This window comes from Ictidomys tridecemlineatus, chromosome 1, assembly GCF_052094955.1.
Source record: "Ictidomys tridecemlineatus isolate mIctTri1 chromosome 1, mIctTri1.hap1, whole genome shotgun sequence".
Classification (NCBI taxonomy): Eukaryota; Metazoa; Chordata; class Mammalia; order Rodentia; family Sciuridae; genus Ictidomys; species Ictidomys tridecemlineatus.
Window position 1 is genome coordinate 7,744,267 of NC_135477.1, and position 27,485 is coordinate 7,771,751.

The 27,485-nt window shown below is 44.5% G+C and overlaps 1 long non-coding RNA gene across 1 annotated transcript; it reads right to left on the minus strand.

Annotated features, from left to right (window-relative positions):
• Positions 1–23,025: 23,025 nt before the first annotated feature.
• Positions 23,026–26,107, minus strand: LOC144366171 (uncharacterized). Its single transcript, XR_013425085.1, has 2 exons — positions 23,964–26,107; positions 23,026–23,609 (listed from the first exon to the last, which is right to left on the minus strand). It is a non-coding gene; the product is annotated as an uncharacterized LOC144366171 (long non-coding RNA).
• Positions 26,108–27,485: the final 1,378 nt, after the last annotated feature.

Here is a 27,485-nt window from a genome sequence, read left to right on the forward strand (position 1 = left end):
GTAATGCCCTGCCAACTGCACCCATCAGGCCCCTCCAGAAAGCCATTATGTCCACTGGACACTCAGTAGACACCAGGATCTCTACTAAGCACTTTCTTGCCTGTCCACTTTCTTTCTCAATAGCCCCAGGCAGGTGCATTTAAAGACCCACACAGATGCTGGGTGATTCATCCTCTGCCCACAACTAGTTGAGACATGCCAGGATGCCAGGATGCTGCAGTGTTATTCCTACCCACCCCTGGGGTGGGGTTTTCCTCTGCACCCCCTCCAGCCTCCTGTGCTGTGCTGTTCTCTCTGGCTGACCACCAGAAGGGGACTCCCTAAAAGCAAGGGCTCAGCTTCATTTGTTTTTGCATTTCCAGCTCCTAGATACCACCTAGCATGTTGAGGTGCTCAATTCATATATGCAAAGAGAGGGAATGAACCCTTGGTTAAAAAAATACTTATTGGCAAATTATCTCTTAAAAAACAGCTGTTAAAGAGTCCTGCATAGCTGCAAACTCTGCAATTATTCTGGAGAATACCATTTGCACAATGCATGTAGGGATATAGCTACTCATTGCTCTAGGCATGGCTTATGAATTGAAGGGATTGTCCTTAGCAAGGTTTGGTTCCTTCTCCCCTCACCCTTGCCACCCAGCATGCATCTTGGCTCGTTCTCAGAGTCCAAATTCAAGTACTCTATTAGACATATTATTAGAAAGATAAATCGGTGGCCCAATTCAATGTGTTTTGAGGCACATGGATACAAATTACTTTTATCCAGATGTTTAGCAGGTCCGTGCCAAACCATTTAAACATAAAACAGATAAGTTCCTTAAGCCTAATTTTCAGCTTCCCAAGGATCAGCCCTCGGCAGATGGCTGGGCAAATGAATGCTGGAGAAAAATTAGGGGCTGTCTGTATCTTTCAAATTGACATGGAGAGCAGTTGGGTTCTGCTAGAAACTAAGAATGACCACAAAATGTAATTATGATTGTAATGAGAATGGGTTAAGCTTAAACTATTTCTCATTTTCATTGCAGTCACTGCCACAAGATGGAGTGGAGATTAATGCCAGGCCATTTCCTGTGCTTGTTATACTCTTTGTCATTAGAATAAAACACCATAATTGGAGCATCTCATGTATACTGAGAAGGATGGCCGCAGAGGAGTGGCCAGAGCACCGCCTGAGTCTCCAGGCTCTGGTGAGCCCCTCTGTGGCTGGCAGCCACCAAGGACATCAGGGCAACACACCAAATTCCAAGCTGGACCATGACGCAAGGACAGCAAGAAGTTGGAAAGAAAAGAAAGGGGGCAGATGGTTGGGCCCACTCCAAGGAGAGGGCCACAGCTGTGAACTCCGCCAATCATGGAGGCTCTGGATGGCCAGGATGAGCAGTGCAGGGTCCCCATCTATCTAGTTACCAGGCAGGGATGGTTCCAGGATAGGGTGAAGGGAACAGAGGTGGGAAGGTCTAGAGAAGAGCAAACCCATGGTCCAGTGAGGCCTATGGCAGGGTGTGGCACCTGCGGAGGCCAGAGGGGAATAAACACACCAACTCAGCCAGGGAAGGTGCTGGAGCTTATTAGGGACAGGCCAGGCTGGCACTCCTGTCCACCCAGTGAACCAGACAGGGAATCGGGAGGACATGGGAGACCCAGGGAGGAGGCAGAGAGGGCAGCTTCACCCTGCTCCTGTCCTGACCATGCCAGCTCCGCTGTGACATCCCTGACTGCTGCCACGTTTATGTTCACCTGGACCCGGGTTCCCAACCACAGTATCCTCAGTTAAGGGGGTGAGCAGGCACTGTCTAAATGCTTGCTGAGTGAATAACTAGCATATCGCCCTCAGTTGAAAAGGTCACCAACTGTTATAGAACCCACATTTGTCATAGCTAACCTGTTTACATAGACCAGAGCTGAATCACTGTGTTCTCTACGAAATATCTTGCCCGCGGCCCTACATGTGTTCTTGAGAGTTGAGAAAGGGCAGCAGTTCAACAGGCATGCTGAGGATGGTGCGGATTCCTCAAGGTACTGGGGATGGCGGTGGAGGGTACTTGAGTATATTTAGCCGAGCAAACCAGAAGAGAAAATCCAAGCTGTCAAACTCAGTTTCCATTTCCCTAATGATCAGTGAGGCGGAGCCTTTTGTCTTGTGCTTGCTGGCCATTTAGATATCTTCTTTGGAGAAACATCTGTTCAAGTCTTCTGCCCATTTTTTACCCCGGTTATTTGTTTTTTATTATTGAGTTGTAGAAGTTCTTTATTTATTCCGGATATCAGAACCTCATGTAATTTGCAGATATTTTCTCCCATTCTTTGGATTGTATCTCACATTTTTAATAGTGTCACTTGAAGCAGAAAAGTTTCTGATTTTGATGGAGTCCATGTTATTTTGTATTTGGTTACTTGTGGGTTTAGTTTATATCTAGGAAACCATTGCTTATTCCAAGGTCACAGAGATTTACAGCTATGTTTTATTTGAAGAATTGCATGATTTTACCTCTTACATTTAGATTTTCCATCCATTTTAAGTCCATTTTGTATATGGTGAGAGGTAGGAGCCTGACTCTATTTCTTTTGCACATATTCCAAAAAAACATTTGTTGAACAGATTGTGTTTTCCCCCACCAAGTAGTCTTGGCACTCTTGTCGCAAGTCAGCTAATTGTAAACACGTACATTTATTTCTGAACTCTCAATTCTGTTTCATTGATCTAAGTGCCCATCTTATACCAGTATCCGCTCGCTGTCTTGATTACCGTTGTGTTGTCATAAGTTTTGGAGGTGGGGAACATAATCCTTCCAACTTTGCTCTTTTCCAAGATTGTTCTGGGCCTCTAAAATTCTGTATGAAGACAAATTAGCTTGTCAATTTGTACAAAAAAGCCAGCATTTCCATAGGGCAGGGCTTGTGTTGATTGTACAGACGGCTTTGGTAAAGACTACCATCTTAACAGGATTTCATCTTCTAACTCATGAACACAGCTGTCCCTCATTTACTTAGGTCTTCTTCCATTTCTCTCAAGGATATTTTGTAGTTTTCAATGTACAAACCTTATAAAACTTTTGTTAAATGTAATCTTCAATATTTTACTCTTTCTGAAGTTATTGCAAGTGAAATTGTGCTCTTGATTTCACTTTTAGTATGCAGAAAGACAATGGACTTGCATCTGTTCATCCTGCATCCTACAACTTTGCTCCAGTGGTTTGTGTGGAGTGAAGTAACGTGATTTTCTACTAGGTCATGTTTATTGCAAATAAGAGTTTTACCTATGATTTTTCTATTTGGATGTCATTTGTTTTTCTTTCTTACCTAATTGTTCTCGTTGCATTAAAATTTGTCCCCTCCAACTGAGTAATGAGATTCTCAAAATAGGGATCTCATCTTGTTCACCTCCTCATTTCCCCAGGCCTCATTCTAGGCCTGATGAGCAATAAATGTTGGATCAGTGGATATAAGGACTTAAGACTAAGAATTTTACTTTAAAATATATGAATTTTTAAGAAGATCCTCCACCAGTAGGGCAAAGTGGCACACACCTATGATCCCAGCTACTTGGGAGGCTGAGGCAGGAGGATTGCAACTTAGTGAGATCCCATTTCAAAAAATAAAAAGGGCTGGGGGTAAAGTTCAGTTGCAAAGGACCCAACAGTTCAATTCCCAGTACCCGCCCCCAAAAAATTGCCTCGCCAAACATCATGTGCTTTTTAAAAATTTTAATTGACACATAATATTTGTACATATTTATGGTGTATTGTACAGTAATCTGAAATAGGTATACAATGTATATGGTCAAATCAGGATAATCAGCATTTGGATCTCCTCAAACATTCATTTCTATGTGTTAGAAACTTCACAGCCTTCTAATTATTTTGAAAGCTACAATAAATTGTAGCGGCAGACTACTGTGCTATGGAGCAGCTGAACTTCTTCCCCACCTAACTGTATTTTGGTGCCCACTGTCCAGTGTTTCTCTGTCCTCCCCACCCACTACCCTTCCTAGCCTAGTGGCTACCATTTTAGTCCCTACTTCTATGAGATCGATTTGTTTAGTTTCCACAAATGAGTGAGAACATGAGGTATGAGGTGTTTGTGTTTCTTTCTATTTCACATGCTTTTTTGATGTGGTGAAATATGAAGTACTGGACATCCCATGAAGTTTATTAGAGATAATCTTAGCACATAGGAAATGACTCTACAAAGAAGCAAATGGGGATGTGACACGTGAGATTTGAAGGTTGTTAGGCCAGCACAACGTAGCCTAAGCTAATATGACAGCTGGTACTAAATGTCAAAATGACATTATACAAGAAAGTGTCAAAAAAAAAAGAGAGAGAAAGTATCCATAAGTGAATATTTAAGGCTGTAGAGGTGAAGTGTCAATCAATGAGAGGCAAATTTTCAAGCTGTCCTCAGGATTCCCACCCTCAATGTACTACCCTACGTAATCATCTGCCCTCTATGGGAGTGTGAATATGATGGGATGTCACTTCCATGACAGGTTACTAATCAGTTGATTTTCAGTCAATCAAAGGGGAGATTACCCAAGGCAGGCCTGACCTAATCAGGCAAGCTGAGAGGATGTCAGTCTCCTGAGAGCCTCCAAGGAGAGAGCAGAAGCCAGGCTGTGAACTGCTTCTGCAGAACAGCAGCCTTTCCACGCTGGGGGTCTCAGTCCTACAGTCCTAAGGAACTGAATTCTGAGCTCAGAAGAGGACTCCAAGTCACCAATGAGACCCCAGCCAGGTCAATGCCTGGTTACAGCTTTGTGACCCTCGGCAGAGGATTCAGCTAAGTCGTACCCAGGGCACCGAGAAACTGTTGGATAACAAATGTGTGCTTTTTATGTAGCTAAATTCATGGCAACTTGCTGCAATAAGAAACTAATACAATCTCTACCATTTGCTTTAAAATAGTTTAGCAAAATAGTGTAGGGGGTAGACAAAGCAAAGTGGCAAACTTTCATTTATGCTTAAATCTGAGTGATGGTTACATGAGAGTCATTGGAATATTGTGGAGATCTAAAATTTTTCATAATACAAAATTGTAAAGCCTGGCTCATCAGACTGTAATTTCCTTCAGGTTGGGGCCCAGGCAGCTCCTGAACCTCCAGCAGTGGCCTGCCCTGTGGTGGGTGCTCTGAAAACGATTGTTAAGAGTAACCAATGACAAGCTGCGGGATTAGCGGGCATGTTGGGTTTATCAATCCACAACTTCCCCTACAGTCACCAGCATTAAACCATTTTACAGATGTAACACCTGAGGTCCAGAGTTTGTGACTCAAGGTTGATATGTTAAGTAGTTGAGGGGACCAGGATGCTGGCCTTCAAGGGCCTGATCCAACACCCACGGTCTCGCTTGGGGTTACTATATCCGCCATCCAGCTTTTCTTGGGGATTTAAGTAGCTGCTGCTTCTTTCTGGTTTATCAGGAGAATTTACGCACACAGCCACAGTCATGGCGAGACATCTGTTAGGAAATCCAGGCAGGCAGGTTAAATGTTAATTTCCTTTCTACTGTACCATTTTCTAACCTCCTTCCATGAATCAAAGTGAGTAAAAGGTTCTTCACTTACTGACATAAAACAAATTGAACAAATTACGTTACTTAACTGAGGGAGAACTAGTCACGTCATTGATTCTGGTGCAGCCTCAGCCCAGCTTTTTCTCCTTATTCATTCACTTGCAGATGAGGTTGGGTTTTAATGAAACGTTGCCGTGATCTCACCAGCACATCTGAGTGCACATCATGGGCACACCTGCCAGGCAGGGAGATTTGGGCAGCACACCATGTCCCGGTCCTCATGGGCCAGGAACCAAAATCATAAGCAGACCATGAGTCAGGCCATGGGCAGAAACCCTTTGTATGGTATCAGTAACTCGAGTGCTCAGAGGGCTGAGCGGGAGCGAGAGCCAGATGCCAAAGCCCTAGCACATTCTGCAGCATCTCTCTCTCTCTAAAAGGTGCTGATCACAGAGAGCAGGAATTTCAAGCTCTCTCATCCCTGAGCCATTTTGGTTTCTGTGGAGATGGTCTTTGGGGGATCCTGGGGGCATCCTGTCTCTGACCCTGAGTCCTGACAGACACATGGACTGGCTATTTCTGGAAAGGGTGTGAAGGGAGCCTGGTGGGACCACAGAGATCCACATGGGATGATGTGAAAGCCCAGGGCCCTCCTGATGATGCTGCAGGGCAGGACCAGGCCTTCCTGGCTCAGAGCAGAAGCTGAGGAATCATCGGCCCAATGGGCAGGTCCATTCTGCCTTCCGTGCTCTCTGGAATTCGGCATCCTCATTCACCTCCCTAAACCTTCATTTTCTTGAAGAGATCACACATTTGGACTGTATGGGAGTTAACTGGATAATCCTTAAGAAGTTAAAAAGAGGGAAAAACACACAGGCACCAAGCAGCCCTCAGGAGCCAGGCTCCACCCCACCACGCCCCTGCACACAGTGCTCAGCTGCTGTGTGGCTTGAGCCTTTCCAACGCCACTGCACACGTGGGGAGATGGAGGCTCACAGAATAGGCCACAGAGAGAAACCAAGCTGCAGCTCAGATCTGGGCCTCTCCAAAGCCCCTGGGTCCTTCTCTGTGTGACATGAGGTCTCAGGAACCTCTTGCCACTGGAGGCACGGGCATCTGCCTGCCGAGGATTCAGGGAGCGAGCAAATGACACTTGCCACTCCCGTCACTAACTTGCTCCCTTGGCCTTTCACGACTCCACACGACCTGAGGAACAATCCGGGGAGAAGAACTTAAAAAAAGCCACTTTAAATTTCAGACCAATTCAATTTTGGAATATTGCTCTTGAGGTACAGCTTCTAGACGAAATTTCTAAATGACTCTTACTCTTCTTTGTCCGTTCCAGGGGAAAATGAATGTTGCTGCTAACATTTGACATCAATCGCCCAATCACATGTTGTCACACCATTACTCGGCTCTGACACAAAGGCAGAGGAAAGAGACCTTGGCTGAAAAGGTGTTATTGGGCAAAGAACCAATTCGAGTCTCTGACGGAACAAGGAACAAAATGAAATTTGGCTAAAGAAGCTCTGGTAATGGATCCCACTGAGGAGGAAGTGCAATGAGAAGTTGAGGCTTTATCAGAATGGCCATTTGTTTCACAGGTGATTTTTTAAATGCTATGAATTTGGTTATAGTGTGCCATTGCCAGCCTGTCGCTGAAGGCAGCTGGACACCAGGGCAGATACGGTGAGGTGTCCAAAGAGCAGATTACCGTCACCTGCAACTTTAAACACCAAGCCTCTGCTCTGCTGTGCTGTGCCCACACCCTCAGGGCAGGACGTGTCTACTGCCAAGAGAAGGGAAAGGGGCCCCTCAATGGACGTCACAGCCAGTCCTCCAGGGCAGAGTCAGAACTGCGGGGGCTCCGAGGCTCCTGTGGAAACCTGTGCTGGAAAAGCAGATAAGAGACCCCTAAGGCCCAAGAGAGAGCGTGAGGGTACAGCAGGCAGAGGGTTCTGTTGGCTTCTCACCCACCATTTTGCTAGTAAGTAGCTCACCTCCAGTAAAAGCATCTCTCCATTGTGACCCAATTTTGAAACAACTACTGGTCACAGCTGGGCAACTCTGGCCAGGAGAGAGTGGTGTTATCAAGATGCTAATATTCCCAGAAGACACAGTGAGTCCTCCTTCCTGCTCTGTCTCAGGAAGAACAGAGACACAGGACGCTGAGGCCCTCATCTAACTCTCTATTCTTGGCCTCCATGTGGACCTGGGCTTCCAGATGCAAGTGTTAGGGAATAATCCCACCCTCTCCCTGTCACTCCCCCTCAGGGACAGACGTTATGGCCATGACTTTGGTGAGCCACCTGGCTGGTCCCTGTGGGTCTTCTCTCATCGTCTATGGAAGGCTACTGAACGTTACTGAGTGGTGGTGAGGCCAGGCTCCCAGCAGGGAGGGAGATTTTCACATGGATTCTCATGGGCATACTTCCTGTGTAAGCCCTCTCTTCATAGCTGCAACCTAGGGATGCAACCTCGAGGTGACAGGGAGCCCCAGAATTGAGCAACAGCAGTGAGCAGAGAAGCAGCAGAGATGGTGACCAGAGAAATGGCAAAGCCTAATGACAGGGAGAAGGTGGTGGGCAGATGAGAGAAATAATGGAAGACTCAAGTCTGGGGAGACCTGGCCCCATTGGCAGATCCGGCACCCGTGGAGGAGATGAAGACCGCAGAAAGGGACATGATGCCAGCGGGCATCCCTGGAGAGACCTGGGCTTGAGAGCAAGGTCCCGAAGGAGATATGAACACACCAATTAAAGGCAAAGAGACAGTGACTATGCCCTGTGATCACGTGAGCATACCAAGGGAGACACACATGCAAATATTTATTTGGAACCATTTCTAAATGTGCATAAAGGACAAGAATTTAAATTACTCACAGACGTGAATGGAAATGTGATCAAGTCCCTTAGGAAAAAGGAACTCTTGCCCTGATGGGTTCTTGTCAAAATATACACGGCCTCTTCTTCATCGTTTAATTGGGTGGGCTAATCTCCTCTCTGCCATAGAATATTGGCAGGGGTGCTTATTTTCCTAAAAGCCCTAAATTCAAAGATGTAGGTTTGTGTTTGCCTGTAATTAGCGTGATGTATCTATTCAGAATAACTACAACATCCCTTCCTGGTAATGAAAAGTGATTAATTACCAATTACAGCAAGTATCCAATTCCGTGCAGTTCACCACTGGGCTGTGTCTCTGAATTGCTAGCGCTCTAATTGCAGACATTAAAAGTTCTGGGTAATTATTGTTGAAAGATCAGTAATATTAAAAATATTGGTTGCAGCTATTATTACATTTGCTCTAAATGCAACCAAGACTTAAATTTCTGCCTGAGCTGCAGCCATCTCACAGCTATTCTGTGACTGGTTCGGAACAACTGGTTTTATTTCGCTTGCTCAGAGACTATTACAACAAGTCTATTAACAGCTCTGGGCTCCCATTTTGTAAAGCTTTCATTAAGTGAAACAAGCTAAAAAAAATCACTAGTAGGTGCCTTTAGCAAAGTAAGGAGGTAATTATCTCATTTACAGATAACTACGTGCATTTCATTTTTCAAAGCACAAAGAGAAAACTAGCTCTAAATGACACTTTTTCGTACTCATTAAATTCACCAGAGAAATATCAAATTAAGACTTTTCAGTACAAATGCCACCATGAACTCTGACAGCAGTTATCAACAACAGCGACGTTTGAGGGAGATGTCCTCATGCCCAACTCAGAAATCAAGGCAGAGACCTGGGAGCTTGGAAAGGTTTCCAGTATTGTTGAATCTCAGTGCCCCAAACACCTGAGTTGTACTTCAAAATGGCTTCTCTGTGAGCAGGTCAGGCCCAGTCCAGAAAACTGGAGGTTCCATGCACACCGAGTGGTCCAGGACATCCAGGGTGGCTAGTCACCAAGAGAGATGACTGCAGCTCAGTTGTAGACATACAGGTGATCTAAGGGCCAGTCAAGGCAAACCAGAGAGATTACTAAATACCAGTCAGAGATCCCATTGACCAGCTAACATAAAGGTCAACAAAAAGAAAGGTCTTTTGACCTTTCTCTGTAGAGATGGTGGGAGCAACTCTACAGAAAAAGAATTCACAAAGGACGGCTACTTCATCTGGGTCTTGAAGATGAACAGGAGTTGTTTGGTTGCCTAGAGCTGCAGATCAAGAAAGGATATCCCAGCAAGACTTAATACATTTGTAGAGGACATCGGGAGTTCTTGATGTTCTTGGAAAGAGAGGAGATATTTTGGAGACTAGGCTGTGTCCATTTCAGTAGGTCATTAAATTTGGTGCTATTTCAGAAAGCCTGTCAGTATGCCTAAATAAACTATGGCTCACACCAGCAATGCAATCTAACCATACGGAATTTAAATGCTTAGGAAATTAGTTTAAAAGCAAGAAAAAATTGTACAGACAGATTATCTCAGCTATGTAAAAATCATAATGTGAAGAAGGCAGGAAATATACCAAATTCCAGCAGAAATTGGCCCCTGATGTAGGGGGCAGGTTTTTCCTCTCTGAACTTCTCTGTAATTTCCAAGCTTTCAGGAATGAACTTACATTTCTGATCAGAAGAACAAAGAGTGAATAAAAATGTCTGCAAAAAAACCAAAACCTAGCCAGGGCCTAGAATCCAGAGGCACACAGAAAACGTACACAAAGCCCGATGTTACCAAATTCACTCAGAAAAGCAGGCCTGATGTCTGAGAGCAAATTCTAAATCTGCACTCAGGCCTTCTGCGTAACTGAGCACCTACTGAGAGTCTACGATCACTGGTCACGGGGGCTAACTCCGTCTGCCCTCCCTGCCTTTCATGCCTCAGCAGCACGTGCTGCTCTGTGTGGTGAACCTTTAAAGGTGCCATCTTGACACCACCTTGTCATGGTCATGGGAGATGATCACTGGAAAGAATGGGGTGCTCCAGGATGAGACTGTCCCTCCCACCAGGACCAAGAGCTTCCAGTTGCCATCACGAGGACTTTGGAGGTGGAGCACCCTGGGCACATGAAGCATCGTGGAGCCAACGGGAAGGAAGGCCCTGTGTATTTATTCTGGGCACATCTTTTGTGTAAGTGGTTTTCCTTTTAACGTGCTGTATACAGCAGGCAGGCCTGCTGCGAGGAAAACCAAGGCTATAAAATCCGATTGATTGATATGACCCATCACCATTTTTAGGGTCCGTTGCACAAACTATTTTGACAGTTGAGGCTCATAAATTAACAAGCAAGTCCAAAGTGACACAATGAAGAAGATGTTGTGGCCGCTTCAATTTAACCACTGGGTGATTACTCAGAAACTCGGGGTGCAGAAGGCTGCCTCCCTCTTTTGTTCCTGCTTAGCTGAAAGATAAATGTCGGAAACTAAGGACCCCGGGCACTCAATAATAAAAACCTTTTAGAGAGGAGAGCCTTGCACTAGTTAAAAGAAACCTGCTCCATTTTTCTAGGGGAAAAAATGGAAGTGAGGTTTCCCAATGGCAGACATCAAGCCCTTTTATTGAGACTAAAAAGTGCAAAGCCACAAAGGGGGGAAAGGAGGGGAAAAGGAGGAAGGGAGAAAAGAGAGATAGGAAAGGAGGGCGGGGAAGAGACAAATAGGCTGGCGGAACCATGACTGAGGGCGGGTGACAGGATGGACGGCTGGGGAATCAGAAGAAGGAGCACCGAGCTGTGAGTTGGGAACCGCTGCACCTACGAGGTGTTAGCAGAATTACCAGGAAAACCCACAGCTCCAAATCCAGATTCCCAAGGAGCCACTGCGGCACTTCACAGCAGGGTGTTTGCTCAAAACAAGTGGTGGCTGGAGTGTCTTACGGGAGTGGGGGGCTTTGATCCTGGAAGGAGATGTCTATATGCATAAGTCACCGAACACAGCCCCCCAAAGGGACTTTTTGTTCACATCCAAAAGTAACTATTGCCAAAGAATGAGCAAGAAGGTTTAAGAGATGGCCCTTCCCATGAGGTGTGGTGAAAGGCACACCGGAACTCCCATTTCATAATTGAGTAAAATGTACTCTTTCTCCTTTTCCTTATGAAAGTAATTCTCTGGGGAAAAAAAAAAAATCAAGTGAATTGAATTACCCAGGTACAAATGGCACCCTTTCGGCTGAGCAGGCATCACCCGTATTTCAGTCGGAGCAACTCTTAAATTACTTGGAGAATTCGTGGAATGTTTTTCAGTTTGACAGCTGTCGAGCCAAAAAGCATGCTGCAGTGTAGGAAGTAAGCCCTCTGAAGATTTATTTTTTTAATGGATTGGAAATTAAAAGGGCTTCAAAATGCCCTTCAGAGACCCAGCTGGGGGAATTGGGCTGTGTTACAAGGAGACTTTTCCTTACAAGTGCTGAGAATTGGGACTGAAAGGGCAGGTCAGAGGCACTTGGATTGTGTCCACATGAAGCCAAAACAAGTGTTTGAAAAGTGAAAGATGCAATCGAGCCAGGGGTGGAGGGGTTGTATTTTGTCCACACAGTACCAAATGCCAGGTTGGTCAGACGTCTTCTACCAAACCTGAGTCACAGAGAGGGAACCAGAAAGGGGTGCTGAGAGATGAGCCAGAACAGAAGAGGAGACCAAGGCACAGGACAGGGGTGGACTTTCTCAGGGACCCAGGACCAAGGAAGGGATAAAGCAGGATCAGATCTTGGGTATCAGCAATCTCAGAGGGATTCTCTACACCAATAGGCAGTGACCCTAAGTGTGGCATTTTCGTGGAGGAGGAAGAGCCATTGGATGGTCAGATTTAGTAAATTTAAAAAAAAATCTTTAAATATTAAAAAAACCTCAGGACAAGCAGTTATTGTTAATTCAAATAAACATTGAGTGATTTTTAGTATAAGTAAACCCCATACAGTGTTTGGACTATACATATACTTAAAAAATTACATGTTGAGTACCTACATTCAAATCTAATTGGGCTGCCCCTATTTTATGTGGCAATACTTTAAGGGACATTTCTTTTGTGTATGTGGGGAGGGTTTGCTAGGGATTGAACCCAGAGACATCTTACCCCTGAGCCACATCCCCAATACTTTTTAAATTTTTTTTTTTTAATTGTAGATGGATACAATACCCTTATTTATTTTTATGTGGTGCTGAGAATCGAACTCAGTGTCTAACACATGTCAGACGAGTGCTCTACCACTGAGCCACAATCCCAGACCTTATTTTGAGACAGGATCTCACTAAGTTGCTTATGGCCAACTTAGAGAGTAGTTGAGGCTGGCCTCAGACTTGAGATCCTTCTGCCTCAGCCTCCTGAGTCACTGGGATTACAGGAATGCACCACTGCACTGGACTATAAGGGGCATTTCTTGAAGACAAGGACAGAATCTGATGTGTCTCTCTTCCCTTATCTATAAGCAACCAAAACAGTGGCAGGCCCCAGGGGATGAATATCTGAACCAACCTGGAAGATGATGCCAACAGGCATAGTGGTTACCTAAGGATTTAAGCTGGAGACATAGAAGAACCTGCTAAAACGGCAATTCTCAGTACTAAAAGGTGGATACAGTAGAAAGGAAGCTATTCTGTTTAGAAGTTATACGAGCCAAGTCTTTTCTTTAAAGTAACCTTCCAAATAATCCACCAGTTACTTCCCAGTAACTCATTACTTCCCAGCCTCATTACTTCCCAGGTTGCAGGTGAGGAAACTGAGATTCAGAGAAGACCTTGATGAGTAGCAAGAAAAGGGATTTTCCAAGCGTCCACCCCTAGATCATAGCTCCTTCCACAAAGGTGCTAAGAACGGCAGACCCCTGGCATATTACAATTTTATCCTAGTTCATCTTCTCAATGACATGGATAGATTATTTTCCTCACCTTATTCTGTAGAAACTGCATCACGAGCAGTTAAGATACTTGCCCTGGTCTCAGAGCCAGGACTACTCTTCCAGCTGTCTGACAGGGCAGCTCCCTGCTATGCAGCTCCCATCACGCCCCCTGTCTCCTCCACGATACCCAGCCATGTGCAGTTCAGACCCAGCCAGGCCCCATACGATGTTCTCAGCACAAAGGAAAACAAAAACATGCCCTCAAGGAGGACTGCGCTGGTCTCCACACCAGACCCGCTCTCTACATGCCTGTGCGGGAAAGCGGCCACTCTGCTGGATGAGCAGCCAGCTGTGGAGCAGGGGCACCCTGAGAGAGGGGCGCCCTGTTGGGATAGAAAGCCCGGCTACAACACAGAAGCTCTCCACTCTGAAACGCAGACTCAGGCTTGCTCTGGATTTTGCCATAACTGCATACAAACTAAAATTCCATTTGATGGACATTGAATTTTAACTATTTCTAGAACAACTGAACAAAAGGCACTAAAAGGATGTGCTTCCTGCCTGTGCTGTCCACACATCATGTCTGCCCAACTTAGTTTCTGCTGGTATAACCGGATGCCTCGGAAAAGAGCCCACTCAGCGGGAATGCTCCAGGCCTCTGATTCTCACACTGCTGTGCTTCAGCACTGCCCCAGAGCCCATGTGCCGGGCACTCTGCACAGACCCCACCAGGGACAAGGCTACTGGGATGGGGCCCTGGGGGGAGAGGCCCATCTGCAGGGGTACAACTAGGTCTCCCTAAAAAACACTGTGCTTCCAGATGCAGTTCTCACCCTTGGCTGTCAAAAGTGTGAGTCGAGGGCTGGGGATGTGGCTCAAGCGGTAGCGTGCTCGCCTGGCATGCGTGCGGCCCGGGTTCGATCCTCAGCACCACATACCAACAAAGATGTTGTGTCCGCCGAGAACTAAAAAATAAATATTAAAAAAAAATTCTCTCTCTCCTCTCTCACTCTCTCTTTAAAAAAAAAAAAAAAGTGTGAGTCAAGAGCAAGACTCTGAAGTCAGACAACTGCTCCCACATTCCAGTATCCCCACATGGAATGACAGGCAAGTTTCCCAAGGCGAAGGCACCCTCATAACACAATTGGAGCACCCGATAAATATTAACCAAAAAAAAAATCAATGAAGAAATACATCCTGTTTCTGAACCCTGAGCTCTGTTGTGCTAGGAACTAGAATCACAATGTAAATATGAAAAAAAATGGAGCTTGCAATGGACACAGTAGTCTACCCCTTAATCAAAAAAATAATTGATTCCCAGTGTCAAGGCTATTGTGTAAAAGATATATAAGATATATAAAAATAGAACTTCCAGAAAATTTCAAATTGGGAAATATACTTGTTTCTGCACTAAAAAACCACGCTCTGCAAGTTGGACATTTTTGTCGTGTTCTGTTAATATGTTCTTTGCATTCAGTGAGGTAAAGGGGAGTCACTTCCTGTCCAGGGGTGCCAGCTGCTGAGACCCGCAGAACACGGCTTCAGTCCTCCCTGAGCCGTGCCCACATCAGACCCCTGCTTCACGGCTCCAGTCACCACGGTATCCCCCCTCCCAACACACCTACTTCCTCAAAGGCTGAGAACAGGGCACCCCAGAGTCAAGACTTAGAGTGGCACCACTGCAAAACCCCACAGGTATCACAACAGCCTTGGCACGCAGGAGCCCTGCCCACCAGGTCCTTCCTGGCCAGGAGGCCCAACTGCAGAACCCTCTCCCTCTCCTCCAGTTCTCACCTGCCCCTTTTGGAGTAGGCCCTTCCCCAGGACATCCATGTTGATGTTCTGTGACTACTGTAATGAATCACTCCAAACAGGTGACTTCAAACAAGAGAGATTTATCCTCCTGCTGTCCCGGAGGCAAGATGACTGAAATCATTATCACTGAGGCCTCAGAGAAGACGTTCCTTGCCTCTTCTGGATTCCGTGGCCATATCACCCCAATTTCTGCTTCATCTTCCGTGAACTTCTCTCCCTGTCTGTCAAGTCTCCCTCTGCCTGCCTCTCATGAAGAATGACATCTGTAGCTGCATTTAGGGCCTGCCAGATAGCCAGGATAATCCCCTCATCTCAGGATCCTTAACTTTAATCACTTTTGGGAAGACTCTTTTTATCTATAAGGTGACAGTCTTCACAGGATCCAGGGGCTATGACCTGATCGTTGACAGGCTGCAGCATCCCTCCTCCAGGATGAGCTGGGAGGCCTCTCCTCCTACCCCGCCACTTGCCCCCGCGCTCAGTTCTTTTCTGTGGATTATGCAAAGCAAAGCTTTCCCAGGGGATGGGTTTGGTGCTGTCAGTACTGATCTCCCGAGCAAAATCTGGAAACCTCCGATGTGGTCTGACATTCTGAGTCCCAGAATCCAGCTGCAAGCGCAGCCCCATCCTCCAGATAGTTAAGAGGATCTTTAGATCCCAGAGGAAAAAGGATGTCAAAAAGCAAAGGGCTGCCCCAGGGGCCCTAGGGAGCCCTGCTGGGATGGTGAGCAGGTAACAGAGAGCTGGATCACCCCAGGATGGGGAGAAGAGGGTGGAAATGATGCTTTTCTGAGTGACAGTTTCAAGAAGGGATGCTCAGAAGTGCCAGGGACACTCCTCTCTCCTCTCCCCCCAGCTGCCCTCTAGGAAGGACTGCACCTCTGGAACATCTGCCAAACTTTGGTTTGACAAATACTTGCAGAAAGAAGCCCATTCTCAGAAGCCAACAACACGATGGATGAGGAAACAGGGCTAGGTGGCGACTTCAGGCCCTCTCTGCCCCAGTCCCACCCTTCTTGGGGTCTTGGGTCTCTGTAAGCAAGAGCCCTCCTCATAGACCAACACTCCCAGCCTTGCCTAGCCAACGTTTCGAGGATCCAGAAGCTGTGAGCACACTGCTCCTCAGGCGATGCAGCTTTGTTTCTGAACCTGCATTTGAAGGCAGCAGCCTGACTCCCGCCTCTCCAGCCCAAGGGGCCTGTGAAATCCTCAGAGCTGCTGAGTGGGAAGACCCTACCCGACAGCTCTGCTTTGGGGTGACCTCTCGGTGGGAGCGAAGCAATTCATGTTGGGCCTGGGGCTTGGGTCTTGGAATAACCACAAACCTAATTTCTACCTTCTTCCTATTAATCAAGTGCAGGTGTATTGCTAATACTGGTCAACCGGGGTTCTGTCTGCTGCCCACCAGGGTGGGGCATTTCAATTTGACCCTCTGCTCGGCCCTAACAAGAGGCCCCGCAGAGGTCCCTGGCTGGGGCCTGGCAGCAGAGCTACAGGGATGCACACACAGCCCTGCTCCTTCCCCAGGATCTCGCAGCCCCCCTCCTTCCCTGCCAGCAGCGACTACCCAGCACATAATTGCAAAAGGAAAAGAGCCGCTTGTTTGCTGCCTCATCCGGGAATGATTAAAGGTAGAAGTTTTTCAGACATTAGCCACAGAAAGAGTATAGTTAAAGCTGCTTTAAAAAGGGAGAGGCGTATAAAGAGATGGTACTCAAAGCACTATTAAAAGCATCATGCTTGTTAAAACCAGTAAAAAGGCCGGGAATCGGCCAGGGAAGGCAGCTTCCTCTCCAATTACCGCGAGGGGCACACACCTTGACGGTGTCTTTGAATTGTGGCCGCCAGCCCCTGCCCCCTCCCCTCCGCGGCTGCCCCCTCCCCGGGCCATTCATCCGGCACATTAGGGAGGAGGCGGGAGGTGACAGCGCTCCCCCAAGTTCACTCCTCGCTTGTTACAGGCGACCCATTTAGAGCTGAATGACTATGTTCAGAGACGGCACAAAATGACACCCTCCACCTCTTCATGAAGCCACTTGGTTTTGTCTTTTTTTTTTTTTAATCCAGGAGAAATAATTGATAAACCGAACGAGCAGCCGAGCACCTTAAAGGAGGGCGCCTCCCTCGCCACCTGGTTAAAATTCCTCCTCCTCTCCCCACCTCCCTCCATCCATTTTGCTCGGTGCTGTTTAAACAATACTTCATCAAATGCAGCCTGGAGCAAATAAGAAAGCTCAGTAGAGTAAATAAAAAGTCAAAAAAAAAATCACCGGCTGGAGGGTAAGTACTTTTATTCCTGTACTTTCATTGCCTGGGGAATTATTATTCCATCGCCCGATCTGGGAGGGAGGGCGGCCGAGGAGGGCGGTGTTATTCACAAAATGGATTGCTTCTCTCCTTTTTCACTCCTCTGGCTCTCGAGAGCCCACTGATTACAACCAAGTGTGGCCATCCATTCCGTCTTATTGACAAAGGTCCTTAATTACCACGGCAGCAGTAATACCTGCTATTAAATTCTGCTAAACAGAGGCCGCAAATTAGCTGCGGATCTCAGGCACCTTTTGTGTGTAATTACGGGAGTGGGATTGACGGGAGGCCAGATAACTGACCCCAGCCGGAGCAGCGGGGAAACCTTTGTTTATCACCTGCGGTGGGGGCCAAAATGTGAAATTAAAAGCTCTCCATCAGCTGAAGGCCTTCGCAAGGCCCAGGGGAAGAAAAAAGGAGGGGAAGGGAAAAAAAAAAAAAGCAACAGGCCAAAGCAAAGCATGCTTACCGGTGTTTATAAGCATTCTCTGGCCTGCAATTTACACTGACAGTTGATTAACCGAAAGCTCTACTAATTCTGTAGGTAAGTAATGCAAAGTCCAAAATGGCAAAAATTTCGGCCACATTTTAAGGTATATTCTATATTTCACGGAGGCCTTTAACCTGCATTTAAGAGCCTGTTTAATGCAATTGCGGGCCATAAACACCTGTCACTTACAGTCTGAACTTTTCACATCGCTCCTTCTGGAGCCCCTGGATTAATGAGAACCGTGCCAAATACGGTAGCTCTCATCTGCAGCCGGCCCAATTTATAAATTCAATCCTGACGCCTACTTGGTGTTTCATTGAAGGCAATTACTTTGGGGGAAATTTCATTTAAATATATTCAACTTTCCTTTCCATTAAGGTGGAGGTAGGGTTAGCTGCCCCAAGCTTGCAGAGAACAATGAGTGGTCGGAATGCAATAACTTAACACAAAACGCTTAACATCAAGATAATTAAATTTCATTAAGGTTTTAATCACTATGAATGGAGGCTATTAAAATTCATGGGGTTCCTATCACACTACAGACAATGGGCCCTGGGCCCTGAACAAGCCTGGAAAGCCCACTTAAATGCTTGTCCCAGAAAACAAGTAACAACTGGGCAGTGGAGCTTTTCCTCCAACCACCCTTGAACAATGACCAGTTCTTGGACAGGGTCTGGGGGATCTCAGAAATGGGGTGCCCTAAGCCCAGTCTAGTATTTAACTTCTTGTTGGAGCCCAGTATGAAATCTTTATCTGCCGTTCATGAAATGATAGAAATTTAGGTGTATGTCATTTGGCCCCATACCTTCTTTGCACAGGTAAGGAAGAACTTAAGGACCCAGGCAATGAACACATCCTCTTGTTCAGGTCTGGGCCAAATACCACCTCCTCTGGAAAACCTTTCCTGTTCTAGGAAAATTTCAATGCTCTCCTTCACAGCATCGAGGATAATACCTCTCTGAAATCATTAGCTTATTACACAATAATTGTGTGATATTCTTCCCATTATACACAAAGTCCCATGGAGATATTTGGATTTCTATTCCCCAGTATACTGTGGATGTTTGGTAAGGATGGATAGAGGAATGGATGGATGGATAAACAGGAGATAGGTGGATGGATGGATGGATGGACTGATGAGATAGTGGAAGGATGGATGGATTACAGGGTAGACAGATAAATGACTAAACAGACACAAGGATGAACCGATGGGCCGTTCAGTGTAGCAAAGCCTAGACTCTTCATTCCTCTCCTCTCAGCCCACAGTTACCTCTTACACACATAGCTCAGCTCAGCTCAGCTCTTCCCTTAGACTGGAGCGTCTTACCTTGCCAATCCTGTTCTACAGTCCTCGTATCCTTCTCCCGGTCTCCCACACATCACGTATTCATCATGGTAAAGAATTTTCCCTCACCCTTCACAGTCTCACATGGATTCATTCATAGAACTCACTCAACATCTTCCCTGATAGGAACGGTGCCCCTTGTGGAGCACTGAGAAGTTGCAGTCTCTGCCCTCTGATATCTTCAAGTCTAGGAAACTAATAGCTTTCATGGAAGAGTAGGCAAGTAAGACAATGAAGTGGCTGACATCAGGAGAAAACGGCCTGCTTTGCTCCCACAGCCAGATGCTCTGGTCCAACTTCCTCCAGGCAAGAGGGTACCTAATGCAATCACCCTGCCTGAATTTGTTCTTTTATTCATTCTTGTTGCCATCAACCTCCTCTTGCCAGGAAAGATATGGCCTCAGGCATATGCACCAGGCAGAAATTGGAGAATGTTTGTAATTCAACATGGTGAGAGATATGGAGAACATACTCTGGGGACCAGAGCAGTGCATCTTGAAAGGTAGGTAAGCATTTGCTAAAGAGACGTATTGTTTTTCCAAAGTAAAAGAGCCAATAGGACAGATAGAAAGGGATTCACTATGAGGATTGGCTCATAATGGCCAAGAAGTTCTACAATTGCCATTTGCAAGTTGAAGACTCAGGAAAGTAGATGATGTAGTCAGAGTGATCCCAAAGGTCTGGGAGCCAGGAGAGTTGATGCTCTCAATCCCAGTTTGAGGACAAGAAAAGACAACATCCCATTTAGGCAGGAGGGGTGAACTGTTCCCTCCTCCAACTTTTATTCTATTCAGACTCTCAATGGATTGAAAGATTCTAATCCACATTGTGGAGGGCCATCTGCTTCACTAAGCCCAATTCTATGCTAATCTTACCCAGATATATCCTCACAGACACACTCAGAAATAATATTTGGCCAAATATCTGGGCACCCAGTACCCAGTCAAGTTGGCACATAAACATAACAGTAAAGGAAAGAAAGGTTTAATCGCAGCAGAGGGTCAGGTCAAGCTGGAAAATCTAAGCAAATCCACCAATAGGAGGGAGAGCCACAGTCATCACAGGATAAAGTTCAAACTCAGTGAACCAGGAGTCCTGGCTTGCCTTGGTCCCCATGTGTTCCCAGATGTCAAGAGTTAACTGCCTGGGGGCTGGGGTTGTGGCTCAGCAGTAGAGCACTCGCCTGGCACATGTGCAGCCCTGGGTTCAATCCTCAGCACCACATAAAAATAAATAAAATGAAGATATTGGGTCCAACTACAGCTAAAAAATAAATATTAAAAAAAAAAGTTAACTGCCTGGCTTCTGACAGGAAGGGGGTCACAGGCCTCGAGAGGAGCTAGAGACCAAGGCTGTGAAGAATGGAAGAGCAGGAGCCATCTGTACTGCCAGCTGGGGGTAGTGGGAATGGGAAAAGAGATGGCCAACAGGCCCTGTGCAGAGAGCTTGAGCACCAGGCCACGGGATTAGATGTGGCTATTCAGGGGCCTCACCAAAGGGCCTGAACCAGGGAGTGAAGTGACAGGACTCTGTTTAGAAAAATTTATGAATTTCCATTTTGGCCTGTTCATTTGGGGTACTATCCAATAGGCCAATTAGGAGTTCTGGGGACTGTAGGAGATTTACAAAAATAATTTTCAAAAGCCAGGTTTAAAAGTTCCACACCTGGGGGCTGGGGTTGTAGCTCAATGGTAAAGCACTTGCTTAGCACATGTGAGGTACTAGGTTCAATCCTCAGCACTGCATAAAAATAAATAAAATAAAGGTCCTTTAACAACTAAAAAAAAAAATTCCACACCTAACAGGGCACACACAGGTGTCAAGGGAGACATAGCAGCAACAGGTAACACCAAAGCCTATTCTCTGTCTATAAAATAAATCATCAGTGAGTTGCCTGTCTCATTAGCATACAAAGCTCAGTCCAGCTAAGCCCCAGCATTAAATTCCATCCTCCACCATTTGAGTTAATATCAATTTAAAGAGTTTCTGGCACAAAACCACAGCCAACAGAGCTCAACTATTAGAAATATGTGAGGTTTTAGAAGAAGCAACCCAAAGCCCACCCTTTTAAAAAGGGAAAGGTCAACCCTAGGTCATATTAGAAATTATCAGAAAGCACTGATTACATTGTTAATAGGGCAATGAGGAATATGAAAGGAAATTAAACAGTATTGACAAAAGGATTTTCCTAATTATCCCATTAGGGATAATCCAGGTTTCTTTTCTCAGCTTGATCTATTCCTCCCAGAGGCCCATCTCATAGTTTGTTTTGTGGCATGTTTGGTGTTTGAACTTTGGAATGAGGCCAAAAGGATAATTTAGTGATCACCTTTTCTCTCCTTGGGCCTACAACACAGAACTGTGTAAGCCCACAGTCCCAGACTCTCTACATCAGGACAGAGTAGCCTTTTGCAAAGCAGGGATACCCCAGTTTGGGCAACACTTAGAAACTCCATCTGGGTAAAAATTAAAGTTTAGTTTCAACACTCCAGAAGTCCTTCCTTAAAGGAAACTTTTGCATAATAAATAAATCCCCATTTACTACTTCGCCCTTTTGGTAAAATTATTTTAAATCTGGATCAAGCTTCTCCCAGCAATGAGACAATGTAAAGTTCTAAAGAACTCCCTCCAGTTGTCACGCCCAGAAATGCCGGGTAAAATGAAGTACACAGATGACTGTAAAGAAAGAGAGGAAATCTCCAGGGGCCAGTAATTAAGAGGGCATTTGAACCAGAATGGCGAACACAGAAGGGAACAGCTCAAGGTCCAAGAGGGTACCATACCCACACAGCCTCCCCAGCTCAGGACTAAAGGAGTCAGGGCTCTGGCCCACGCTGAAAGAGAATCACAGCATAACAGAGGGAACCCTGGAAGCCTGCCCCTCCATCAGAAAGTGACTGGAAAATTCCTATCTCACTCGGGAAGAAGCAAAAAAGGAACATCTTCTGATGAGGCTCAGCAGGGGTAGAGGGAAATGTCTCCCATCCTCCAAGCAGTCAATACCCCAAGCACAGGGAGGTGAGGGTTCCAACTTTGCTCAATCCACATGATACAGGAATCTAAAACAATCAATGTGTGACTGTCCCAGCAGAAAAAGCCGCCATTGCTGCAGGGAAACAGGCCCACACACTGCGGGGGTCGTTGCAAGATGGGGGCCAGCCCTGGGAGGGGAACCAGCCCCATCTAACAAATTTGCCCTTAACTAGCAATCCTATTTCTAAGAATTTATCACCAGGATATCCTGGAAAAAATGCAAAGCCATGTAATCACAAAGCTATTTGTTTCAATGCGGATTATAATACCTACATGGTACAAAATTTCCAACACCTAGAATAATATCACAATGCCATACTGTGCAAACAAAAAAGTATGCTATCTTTCTCTGAGAAAAAAACAAGTGTTTGTGTGTTTTTTTGCTTATATTTCCAAAAAGAAATGACAGAAAGATAAACCAAAAACTCATGAAAATGGTTACACATAGAAGGAAGGAAGAAACAAAATAGAGGGGAAAAGATAGAAACAAAACTTCTGTATCTAACCCCTATTATATACTGTAATTGTTTTTTAGTTTAGAACCGCGGTTTGCATGGTTAAAAAGACAAAAAAGCAAAAATCTTAAAAACTTGAAAACATGCTGAAGCAAATGCATGTAACTATATATCAAGTGGGTGGTACAGACAAACAGAGCAATTTCTAGACAGTTGTTTCAACTGACTATAACACACAGTGTTATGACTGTATATCCCTAGTGGAACATAATCTAAGGACAAAAATAACTGAAAAGAAATCTTAAGCTGTGTTCAGTAGTTTATTTATCATATAAACATGGCTCTTGTTATTTTGAAGCCATTAATGATACAATCTACAATAAAATCAAGGGTGATGTTAGTCTAACAGAATCAAGGTTTTCATCATAAAAAAGAGACCATATGGCCAGGCCAGCTACTGGAGAAGCTGACACAGAAGGATCTCAAATTCAAAACACCGTCTCTAAATTTGAACTTAAATGTTAGTATAACTTTATAGTTATTCATCTTTTTAAAAAAAAAATAACACATTTTAGCTTTCTTTACTGAAAAGCCTAAAAACATGACAGTCCACTAGCAAGGAGCACACCACATGCCCACCCTCCACCATGTCCCAGAGGCACCAGGTCTGAATGGGGAAATGAGTGATCTCAGGGATGGGTATAAAATGTACAAGATTAATCTGGGTATCTTTTTATGCCAAAAAACAAAGTTGTGATAAAGAGCTGCTGGAGTTGGACCAATAAGACAGGAACCAATGTGAAGAGCTAGGAAACCAGTTGGCTTAAAAAAAAAAAAATCTTCTTGGGTCACCTTTATAGAAGATAGGTACTTCAATCCATTATTCTGAAAATTAGTAAATAAAGAGGAAAATATTAGAAAAATCACCATTTTACAATTCATAATGGAATAATGAATGATAAAAGCATTGAGTAGACCCATGTTGATAGCAACACTATCCACAACAGCCAAAAGACAGAAGCAACCCCAGCATTCATCATAGAATGATGAATAGAATAGATCAACAAAAAATGGCATATACATACAACAAAATATTCAGTATTCACATACATACAACAAAATATTCAGTATTCACAAATTAAGTCCTGTCATTAGCAACAATGTGGACGAACCTTGAAGACATATGCTAAAAGAAATAAGCCAGTCTCAATAAGACAAATTCTACATGATCCCACTTACATGTGGTACTGGAATAATCAGATTCATAGCAACAGAAAGTAGAATGGCGGTTGCCAGAGGTTTCACGGTTCTGAAGGCTGTGAAGTCTAAGATCTAGGAACCACCAGGTTGTCCGGAGGATGCTTTCTGCTTCCAAAATGGCACCTTGTAGCTGCTGTATCCTGCAGAAGGACAAGTGAGCTTCACGCTGTGCAAATCCTCCTTTATAAGGGATTTAATCCCATTTACAAGAAGGAGCCCTCATGATCTCACCACCCTTAAAAGCCCCACCAACTCTTAGCACCTTCCCATTGGCAACACTTGGATTTCAGAGGGGACACATCCAAACTGTCGCAGGGATGAAGGGAAACTTCTGGAGGTGGATTGCAGCGATGGCTGCACCGTGATGCAGACATGCTGAATGCCACTGAACTATATTTCACTTTTAGAATATTTAAAATGGGGGCTGGGTTGTGGCTCAGCGGTAGAGCGCGCATCTAACTCGTGTGAGGCCCTGGGTTTGATCGTCAGCACCACATAAAAACAAATAAATAAAATAAAGGTGTTGTGTCCAACTACTAAAAAAAAATGTTTAAAATGATAAATTTTATTATGTATATTTACCTATATTTATATATATTTGACCCCAATTTTTTCTTTTTTTTTCTTTCTTACTTGACCATATGTTTTTTAAATAAAAGTTCTTGTTTTATAATGAAGCTGGTATCACCTGAACCCTGATAAATAAAAAATGGAACACAGACATTTCTATGCCGATTAATGTGATCCAATCAGGCCACATCTCCAAAGCCTTATGACCTTAAAAGCTCTGAATTTGAAATAGTTGTGGAATTCAAACTCGTTTATCTTAGGAAAAAGAAGGATAAACTGTAGAACACCAGGTGGAAGAAACCTGAAAAATTCAGACCATGGGGCACTGCATATTTTCTTCAAAATATAAAAAGCTTTTTAAAATGAGGACATGGGGGCATGGTACACTTAAGAAGATATACAATGTGGTATGTGAATCTGATCTGACCACTCACACGAATAAACCAGTTTTTAAAATGACAACTGGAAAAATGTATATATGGAGGATAGTAGTATTGCTATTTTATTTAATTTTGTTTAAATTAAACAAAATTTAATTTGAATACATTAAATTATTAATTTAATTATAATGGCTTAGTTTTTATATTAAAGAGGGAAATTCTTATTAGCTGCAATTATTTCTACATGGAACGACATATCTAGAATTGATTAAAAAATATTTCCTCATTATAACAAATGCCGACAGTGCCAGGTGTGGTGGTTCACACCTGTAACCCCAGCAACTTGGGAGTCTGAAGCAAGAGGATCACAAGTTGAAGGCCAGCCTCAGTAACTTAGTGAGGACCTAAGTAACTTAGACTCTGTCTCAAAATTTTTAAAAGGAGTGGAGATGTAGCTCAGTGGCAAAGCATTCCTGGGTTTAATCACCAGTACCAAATAATAATAATAATAATAATAATAATAATAATAATAATAAACGCAACAGTAATAATAATAAAAATAAGAGGGGTAGATGATTAACATTGCTAAAATGTTAGTGCTACCTCTGGTTGATACGTAATGTTCCAATGATCTCATATCGTTTAGAACCAGGATAAAGAAACTGAGGCATTCTGTTAGTATAAGTATGCATGTTAAAATGTTAAGTATAGCCACTAAATGGACAAAAAATAACACATATAACTTCCAAATCTTGGTTAACCCAACACAGGACTGCTAGGAAAAGCATCAGAATTAAAGCCAGGTGACCAGAATCTCAAGTAGAGGAACTAGGAAGGAATTAGTCTATATACAAACTGTTACCCAATAATCAACTTGACTTTGAGCTTAAAACATGCAACAAGCCCAGCAAAAATTAGTGAAGAATTGGGCTGGAACTTGCTCTGGTGGTTCCTTTTGGGCCAGAGGCCACATGGTAACACTGAAACCACGGACCAAGAGTTTGCACTAAGTCTGGAATCGGCATGTCCCAGGGAATGGCCGATGGCCCCTCCCAGTTGGCACAGCCCACAGCACCAGTCAGACGGGGCCAGGTCTCTGTCCTGCATGTTCTCAAGCACCAAAGCACTTACCCCTCATGAGCTGAAACTGTGGTGACACCGCAGCGCCCACCTTACCACCTCTACTTCATAGAGAAAAGTGAAGCTTCTCACGAGATGGTGCTTGCTGGTGTAGCACACCCAGGAAGTGCTGGGTAGGGTGAGTCTCACTAAGCATTCAAGGAGTAGAAACGGATACTGAGAACCCAGGTCTATCTGAAGAAACCCATTCCTGAAGGCAAAGCTCAATAATGACAAAGAACGGATAGTGATACCTAAGCCTGTGCAGGTCAAGAACGGTGCATTGCTGGTGAAAATTACAAACATATCAGAGATGGGTGGCCTCAGGGGTGCAATTTGAATTTATGATATTAAGAATGTACAGTATATTGTTGTTTTATAAGTTCTCACTGACCACACAGAGATGGGTGAATCTTGAATACCTAAGCATATCCTGGAAACCTAAGTAGACACTTCAATTCATTCTCAGAAGATAAAAATACCAACAAAAAGTGTATAATAATTGTACATAACCATCTGCTAAGAGTTTTAAGCAAAATTCTTGCATTGGAAGGGAAAATAATTTGAGGCACTGAGGCCAGGAAGTATCTGGGGCATGAGATTCACCTCAGACAACCATCCCCATTTGTCTGAGAGTCAGTGGCCTCCCAGTTCATTAACAAAGACACATTGTGGGTTATCTGAATTGAGCTAGTCACCCACTGGTGGCCTTGAAGCCAAATGCATGACACAAGTGATTCCACCAAATACCTGGAAGTATCTGCAGTGGATGCAGCCCAAATGGAACTAAAACTCACTTAGCTGCTTCTGCAAAGAGAATTCTGGAATAAGTAATATTTTGGAAGACAATTAAAAGATCAATCTTGAAATTGAGATCTTCCCCCCACTAAACGGTGGGTAGGAGCCTCCAACATCCCTGGGGTCTGTTTTTAATGGAGGGTCAGCCCTGGAATCGAGGTCAGAACTAATATACCTACCTACTTTCACTTTGCTTCCCTGGTCATGCCAATTATTAAGAGAAAAATTTTACAGAAGGACTGCCAACTTAAATCCCTATAATCATGGGTCCATCCCATGAATTAAGACCAAGCTTGGCAAATGTGCTGAGTGAGGAAGAACAATTACCAAGTTCACAGCTCCAGCTTCTGTTTACCCTGAGACTGTCCAGGATCATCATTTATTTCTTGCTGCCTTCTAAGTTTTATTAAGCTGTTCAGAAAAGTTTTAGCCATGCTTTATGGCTATGTGAGCTGCCCTGTATCCATTTCACAACTTGATTCATTCTGATTAAATTGTTCAACTGTTAATGAGTTTTAGATTGCAATATGGAGAGGCAAACAATTCAGAACATTAAGGCAGTAAAATATCTTAATATTTCACAAGTTCTCACAGAAAACATAAAACAAAGGGCTCATTTCTGAGAGGAGAGACT